The following is an 8,655-nucleotide window of genomic DNA, read 5'->3' as shown; positions in this document are numbered from 1 at the left end:
GTATGGTGGAGGAAAGCGTGAATTGTGTTCTCTGTGACGCATTCCACCAAAGGGGATCACTTAACGTTCAGGCGCTATGATTAATAAACCTGTTGCATCAGTCTGTAGCCTGCTTTTTTCAGGCTAATTTTATTCGTAGTGCGCATACGTAGAAGTATGTAATGATCAAAAAATTTAAAATGGTACACATCTTACCGGGTGCCTGAAATATAATAACAGACATAGTACTTTGTTTTCTCGCACGTTTCTCGTATGAAGTGGTTCTACTGCATTAAAGTGGTGTGCTGTTTGACCTTTAGTTCTTAGTTTGCAAAGTAGGCAGCGCCACCTTGACAGAGAACAAGGAAGAACAAACATGACACAAGCGCTTGTGTCATGTTTGTGTTCTTTTTCCCCGTCTGTGTCATGCTGCCCATCTCACAAATTATGTTCAATTGCTTACCCAGCTGGCCATTTCAATTTCCTTTCATCCTGTATTAGCCTGAAGGCCTTCCCATTTTTGCTAAACTTGCTTTTTCAGGTTCGAGAACTGGCTGCCAAAAGGGCTGCCAACCTTGCCGCGTGTACTGAAATATTACTGCGGTACCTAACGTCGGATCTTCTGGCCTGTCAGTTTTCTTGGCAAGGAAGGAAGAGGAAGCGCAGTTTTTCTCAGATGCGGCTGCCGTCATGCATTACCTGCAAGTATTTTGGTCTTCACATATGTGCATTTTACCCTTTCATAATTATTTTTTAAATAGTGCCTGTACTGGTGCAGAACATGTAGGTACTTCTGTCTTTTAAGTGTACTTACTCCATTGTTATGCAAGTACTACTGTACATACCGCAAGCGACCAAGCTGTCTGCTGTCTTCCAGGCATAATGCTGTAAAAGTTCAGCATACCGAGGAAACGGTGAAGATCTTCAGCGAGGGTGGGTTGAGGATAATCTTGGAGGCCCGAGATGTCTTGGGGCAAGGGCCGAGTTCCCTCAGATGAAACGTCGTGGCCGACGAAGCGGACGATTAAAGCGCCTAGCGTACTTCTTTCGGTATTGACGAGTAGACCGTGGTCATCGAGGTGTTGGAGCAGCAGATGAAGGTGCCTGTGGTGGTCTTCGGCGTCGCGGGAAAAGAGCAGTATATTATGGTAAACGAAGCAGAAGTCGAGAATGATCGCTTCGGAGCTTGTAACCTTGGTTTTATAGCCACCATCGGTGACGTAAGCCTCCGGTGACGCTGCGGTTGCGCTGTCTCTTATCTGAGGCCTGGTGTAGCATGCAGCCGTGTCACGCCGGGCTAAATAGTGACGAGGCGGAGGCTGCGCCGCTTTGTGCTCAACGTGTCGCCGCAAGCTCATTCTACTCGAAAATCTAAGACAAGGTTATGGTCTTTTAATTTAGGTATGATGTCAATGACATATACAAATGGCATTGACTGGCACGCTGTGTAAAGAAAAAAAAACTCGATCATGGCGCATATTATCGAATTCTATCGAATTTAGTAGTTTAGGAACTTCTGAAGCCGTCTAGTGAGTCAGTCTGCTGCGGAGTTTGTGCGTAGTGGGCAGAATTTAGAGACTTCAATTCCCATTCCTTTAGCAGTAAACACACCATCTCTCGTGTTGCTGTATTTAAATAAAACTGGTGCTTATGAAATTTTTTGTCTGGGACCCCAAAATGTATTCTTTCTGTATTTCGCTCTGTCTGTTACCCGTGTAACACAATGAAAGCTTTCGCACACATACCTTCACTTGGCTATACAACTTTCCCTAAATAAATTAATACTGAATTTGTTTCGATTATCGTCATTTAAATAAACTTTCACTAATAAAATCAATACTCACTTAATTTGCTTCGATTCTCATATGTAAGCACAGTCACACTTTCGCTCTCTTTTGTATGTTTCGCAAATAACGTGAACGCCGCTTTTTTATGCTCTCCAGATTCCGCTCCGCGGAAGTCTTACATGAAGTCTACTGCGTCAGGGGATCGTGTTCTTTGTATGCTCCTCTATCGCTTCAATTTGACGATTTCGCAAAGACCGAATGAGAGTCATGCGAACACCGTTGCTCTTTTTTTCTTTTTGTTAATCCTGTCAACGCGCAGCACGCGCGCCCTGTGATTCCAGGCGCACGTGTAGTCATGTCATTTCAGACCAAGACAAATGAAGGCCACTTGGCCACTTCTTTTATGTTTGCTCACGCAACCTCCGCGAGCACTAAGTGACTGCGTCGTGTTTTATGAAAAGCATTAGAACATAACCTGCCGACGAATGTTTCTCGTTTTACGCGGTCATATATGTAAGCGTATGCGATTGCTCTCGCATTCTGGCCCTGTCAAAATGCTGCGGTGAATTGACCCTGCGACATTACGCTCATGATACCTTCCTTACTGCTGCTTGATAGTTCTGTACAGTTTCTCCGTAGGCTCAAAAGCCGCTCCTTGCCGTTCAACAACCTCTTCCATGGACGTGGATTGCTCGGCTGTATGTACTAGCCGCGCAAGAATGTCCGCAGCCCGCTCCTGGCCGACCAGCCTTGGGCTGGCCAGCAGGCCCGCGAAGCGGCCGACTGACTTGGCCTGACGGTCCCGACGTGGTAGTCACCCACTGCGCGCTAGGGCGCGTCCCGCAGGACCTCATTAAAGTTATTTCAATCAATGAATCAAAAGCCGCTCCTGTGTCTTGTACTCAGATCTTTGTAAGAAATGCAGCATTGTACGTCTAGCTACAAAACATCCAAATGGCAACCACCATACCGTGCTCGAACATGCCGAATTAGTTGAGTGGCAGCGCAGCTTCATAAAAATGTAGCTACACTAGCTGTGGTAAACAGGGGGTGACGCTTCGGCCACATCTTTAAACTTTCAATGTTTCAATTTATGCGCGGTTTCATAGATGCGGTGCAACTGGGGCGTTCTGCGCCTGCACTTGACGAGATAGCGCACGGTTTATTAAGGCCACCAAGCAACTAGATAATTATTACCTATGGTTATCCATGAAACACGAGCGCTTGGCTTCGCGCAATATCCCTGGACGTCTGCTGCAACGCGGCAACGCGTAAGCACTGTAGCAGACGCCCGGAACTGGAAGCTGCGATGCTGCGAAAATGCATCCGCTGTCATCGTACACCCTCGATGCTAGACGCTTCGCGTGCTGCTTTGCCATCATCTGCGCGCACTTCTTTCTTTCCTTGTTGTTTCATCGGCTTATGCGTTGCCTCTTTAACCTAAAAAATGGCGAGTGAGTTAAATTCGTGCCATTGCTATCGTAGCCCCTCGAGATACGAGAATTATTGGCTAAGAAATTGCGTAGGCAAGAAAATCTTTCTGAATTCGGCCCCAGATCGATAAGCATAATGTCAAATCCTCGCCATTTCTACGAACACGGATACTGGGTCGCCTAACCCAAAAATAGGTACATTTCTTTCTGAATAGTTTCGCTTACCCATTGACATGGTAGAAGCAGCCAACTGAACATGCACTTGCCTACGTCCACTTGCACATTCGCAGCCAGCTTCATGTCTCTTGGGCCTTTCACGCTAGTTTCCCTGACAAACACCATTTACGTTTTATGGAGGCTGAAGATTTCACCATGATGATGAAATAAACTTTTAATTTGCCAAAACAGTGTCCCCGAGCTCTTAAGCTTGGGGTCACTCTAGGTGGGAGGGTCCTTAGTCCAGGAATCCTCTGGCCGCGATCGCCTCCCGGGCCCTGGCGACGAGTCCACGTTGGTCGTCTAGGTCCCGTGCGGAGATCTTGGCCTCCCACGTCTCGGCGAGGAGGTTGTTGCGTGTGGTCGTTGCGGGCTTGTTATCGGCATCTTGGGGGCGCCACGGGCACTCGGACAAAATTATATCGACAGACTTATTCGGAATCAATACTTGCACCAACCATGGCAATGTTTTGTAGAAGAAGAATTGTTTGCCACCATCGTAGATAACTTTTTCTCCAATCCAGTCTAGCCTGACATCAGAATGTTTCATATAAATAAGCAAGCAGGAGGCATTAGCTGCCTTCTACGGCTCGTCCTGTTGAAGGTAATGCTACCTTTTCGTTTCCGAGATCGTACCCTTATTTCGTCTATTGTTGTATATCGACTGCGATAGGCTCCCCTTGAGGCGCTATTTTGCTGACAGCAATCCTTTTTTTTTGTTTTTATTGATTGTGTTTGAGGAGTGGTTAGTGCCGTCGTGAAGTTATTAATAGTGTAGAGAAGCATTGGAACGCTGTAATGGGCCGTCCTCTCGAGCGCCATCTAGTGGGTCGCTATCTTCGCCTCTTCTCGGAGAGCACGCCTCTCGTGCTCTTGCTCGTGAGGGCCTGCGAGTCTGCGCTCTGTCGTGACTGTCGTCGTTGTGCATCGTCGCTGTCAATACCGCCGTGAATAAACACCTTCACAATAGCAATAATGTGACGCAATATTCTTGCACGAAAATCCCTGTCCACGAAACCAATGTTAACAAGTCCTCAGCAATATTTAAGTGTAAACAATCTTTACTGCGTTGATACTTGTATCAAAGAAGAGGAATGCCAATGTAGCCCCAGTTTCATTCAGACAGCAATTGGTTGAGTAATTTGATGTTTCGTTCGCTAAACAAAGGGCAACAAGAATCAAAATAGCGATGGTTGCCTTCGGTTCTTTCCCAACTTGTATGATTGAGCTTTTTCGCTTGTATGATTGAGCGCCTGGAAGCATCATGATAGAGATACACTTTTATTATATGTCGAAAGGCAGCCCTGCAAAAGGGTAATGAAGAGGAGGAATAATTGTTCATTGTTGGAAACAGCAAGAAATTGTTTTTTCTTCACCCGATATAGGTGATTCTCTCTCTCGAGAAAGTAGTTGGCCTTTAAGACTACGAACCATGTAGCTGTTTTCGGTACTCTCAAGGTTTTGGGCAGTACAGTATGTGGGACGGTGATATGACATGGTAGCGGCACCTTATACTGATATTAGAAGCGCAGTTGCCTCTCGAATTGTACGAGGCGCTCGTTCCTTTGGTAGACACAAGCAAGGAAACTCACAGACAATTAAGTCAAGGGAAACATACGGCTCAATATTTGTTCTTTCTGAAAGGTTGCCGGTCATCGACGGAAAGACGCTCTCTCGTCCACTGTTGTTCATTTCAATTGATGTCATATTGAATACCCTACAATTATAAAAAACAGATAATGTCGTTTGCACTTTGCTTGGCTTCAATGTTGGTTGATTTTATTGGTTGTAGTATCCGAAGAGGAATTGGACAAAACAAAAGGGCCAGGCAATCAACTAAAACGTTTATTGACAATAACATCGAATCATATACAGATAAATTGGGTATTAACTGTCATGTACACTCGTGCTAAAATGTTATGAGACGGACCGTGTTACACACTGTTGAAATACAATGGCGGGTTGTCAATCGGGAATGAAAAAGTTGGAATTCGGCAACTTTTATTGTCAAAATACGCCAAGATATACATTAGTAATGTTAGTGAGAGCGAGATATTTCTATACAAAAAGCATTACAGAGAGGCAAACGATAACAATAAAACATATTCACTCACAATGCAGTGAATAAATGGAATTAAAGACAGGGACGCATTACAACTGCAGAAAGACATGATCATATACAGTCAGACGAAGTGCAGTAACTAGCAACAACAGTTGCGTCAACAAACAACACATTGTGACTTGAAGAAAGTTAAAAGTTCATCATCATTAGCAACAGCCTATTTTATGTTACCTGCAGGAGAAGCATATATTCCAATGAATTCCAATTTAAAGTGTCCTGCGTGAACCCATTCCATTTGCGTATCCGCGAGAAAGAGAGAGCGAGGGTTTACTTGTGCGTGGTGACGACTGAATAATGTACCAGGGACAGAGATACCGGTACTGGTGAGAGAGAGATCATAGAGTGGACTGATATATCTGGCCATTGATCTGCCTTGCCTGTGCAGTAATACATCCTCTAACAAGTGGTAATCACAGATAGCCGTATCTTTATGCATCCTTCTGGGTGTCGGATTACAGGCGCAAAACCAGACTCTCGGCTTTTTCTTTGAGCTTTTCATAATATTCTTAAACCATGACGCTCTTACTACGCCTGTGCAACGCTCGATCGAACTTTTGATAATGATTGTATTATGGGCGGTAACAGCGCACACACTCACGGGACGGATAGAAGGGAACACAAACAAGCGCTGTCTCTCAACTGAGGTTTATTGCAACAAACAAATAATTTGAACACTTGTGATACACATATAGAACATGCGCAGAGGGGCCAGCGAGGGACCTTGTCTACGTCATTAACAGACTTAAGGCTGCGAGTGACTGCGCAGGCGCGACAAACATGGTTGTCAAACAAACATGCCGCTGATTAATATTTCTTCTTTTTCATGCAATGACACCGATGTTTGACTAACGCAGGACTCCCCTTCTTTTTTGATATAGTAGGCTTCTACCAGTTCTCTTGTCATCTGATCACTATGTTTGAAGAGCACTGTCGTTTCATTGTACAAAGGCGTACACCCACACGTGTTGCAGTGCGAAGGCAGATTCGCGTACGTGCAGGACTTGAAGGATCCGGAGTGTTCTTTTAATCGTGTATAGAGACAGCGCCCCGTTTGCCCGATATACGCTTTTTTACATGTTAAGGGAATTCTGTACACTACCCCTAGTGCACAGGGTATTGAAGCGTCCCTGTGTTTCACACCGCACTTATTTTGGCTAGAGCTTTTTCTGTCAAGTTTTTTGTTCACCATCGGGCACAATTTTCCTAATTTGTTTCCTGCTGAGAATAGTACCTGTACGTCGTACCTTGATGCCACATTTTTTAGTCCATGGGCTAATCTATGCTTGTAGGGCATGGTGGCACATTTCTTTGACCTCTCTTGTTTTTCAACACTTTTTTCTCCCTTCTTGATCTGACGTATCAGACCTTCGCAAACAGAAGTGATGACAGGTGTCGGGAAGCCGGCTGCCTGAAGGCGACACACCTGTTCAGAGAAGCTTTGTTCCACTTGGTGCCTGCACGATTTCTGAATCGCCGCCCCGAGGGTAGACGTAGCGATGCCCTTCTTCACTATTTTTGAATGACCAGATTTGTAACTAAGCAATGGCTTAACTGATCTAGGGTTATACGCCCAACAAGGGCGATGGTTGGCGAAAGTTATCTTTATGTCTAGGAACTGTAAGACATGCTGTGAAGGCATTTCGCTCGTGAATTTTAGCCCCATCCCCGTTTCTTGAAAAACGTGCAGGGCCTTTTCAACACTCATGAGCTCTTCATTTTTGGACACAACTATTAGGTAATCGTCCACGTAACGGGCGACACGAACCACATTCCCCTCCAACTTCTTATCTAGTTGGGAATCAACTTTCCCGAGAAAAATGTCGCTGAGAACTGGAACACAACAGCGCTTGTTTGTGTTCCCTTCTATCCGTCCCGTGAGTGTGTGCGCTGTTACCGCCCATAATGTATCACCAACTAGCCCAACTATCAGTCTTGCTAATGATTGTATATTAGGTGTAAATCCTGTCATGCAAACAATATTTTAGCATTCTTTCGTCAGCCTACGGGGCGAAAGTTGAGATGTTGATCTGAAGACTTCCCCAGTTTAGCGGTGTTTACGAAATGAAACAGTGCAAGAAAGATGCTTGTGAACTGGACGCACACCTAGCTTACTGTGATGACGTATGTGCCAAGGAAAGGCATATATGCGCCGTGTGGAATTCTACTTGCAAGCGATAATAGTAGCTGAATATCAAATCGAAAATAAACAGTGTGAGAACACACCAAGACCAAAAGCACACACTGGCAAGAGCTCACTTCGGAATGATTATTTTGTTCACATGAACGCGTTACACAGGCATGTGTGGTAACATTTACAAATAAAAAACAGGTGCACTCACAATAAAATAGCAAAATAACACCAGGAGAAAGAAATGAGCAATCACAGTGCCCTTATGCGCATACCCACAAATTCCAAGAAACAGTTTTTTTCTGTGAGATTGCGCCACTGCCAGTTGACTCACACAACCGCTACTCTCCCAAACCATCTGAGCCGCTTCGCTGATTTGACACGCTTGCTCACCATTCATCTTATTTACCACTGTCGCACGCTGGGACTGCGGGGTGCATCACACCTGATAACATGCAGCGCTGGATACCTTCTTAGCCATTACTGAGATTATTGGCCTGCTCACGTAAATGCCGTCCGGACCACGTAACACGCGTCACTCGACAAAAGAATCCTGCACACGACACTTTGAACACAGTGGTTCAAAGTGTCGTGGTTGACGGTATATTTGTTCACGCATCGTTCTGCAGGACAGGCCCTCCTCGCCAGATGGGACAACTGGTCAGGACCACTGAAAACAGTGTTTACGTTGTGGCGAGGCCTTGGAATAAAGGAGCGCCTTCAAGTGGGTCGTTCTCTTCGGCTGCTCCTGAAAGAACGCTGCTCACGCTTCGACTCCTGTGCTTTGACCTGACTATCGCCATTGCGTGTTGTGGCTGAGTTCCGTAAAATGAGCGCCTTAAAAATTATTGGACAGTGCTGTGCCGTCACAACAACTTTGGTATCCATTCGATTCCCCTGGAGCTTCGTTCCCGTGCCGTTCCATCTTCCATGCCGCAAGACGCCGCCCAGGAAACGGTGCCTCCCGCATCAACCGCTTGCTGTCCGGTG

The sequence above is a fragment of the Rhipicephalus sanguineus genome, chromosome 5, assembly GCF_013339695.2.
Source record: "Rhipicephalus sanguineus isolate Rsan-2018 chromosome 5, BIME_Rsan_1.4, whole genome shotgun sequence".
In the NCBI taxonomy this organism is placed as follows: domain Eukaryota; kingdom Metazoa; phylum Arthropoda; class Arachnida; order Ixodida; family Ixodidae; genus Rhipicephalus; species Rhipicephalus sanguineus.
This window is presented reverse-complemented; position numbering follows the sequence as displayed.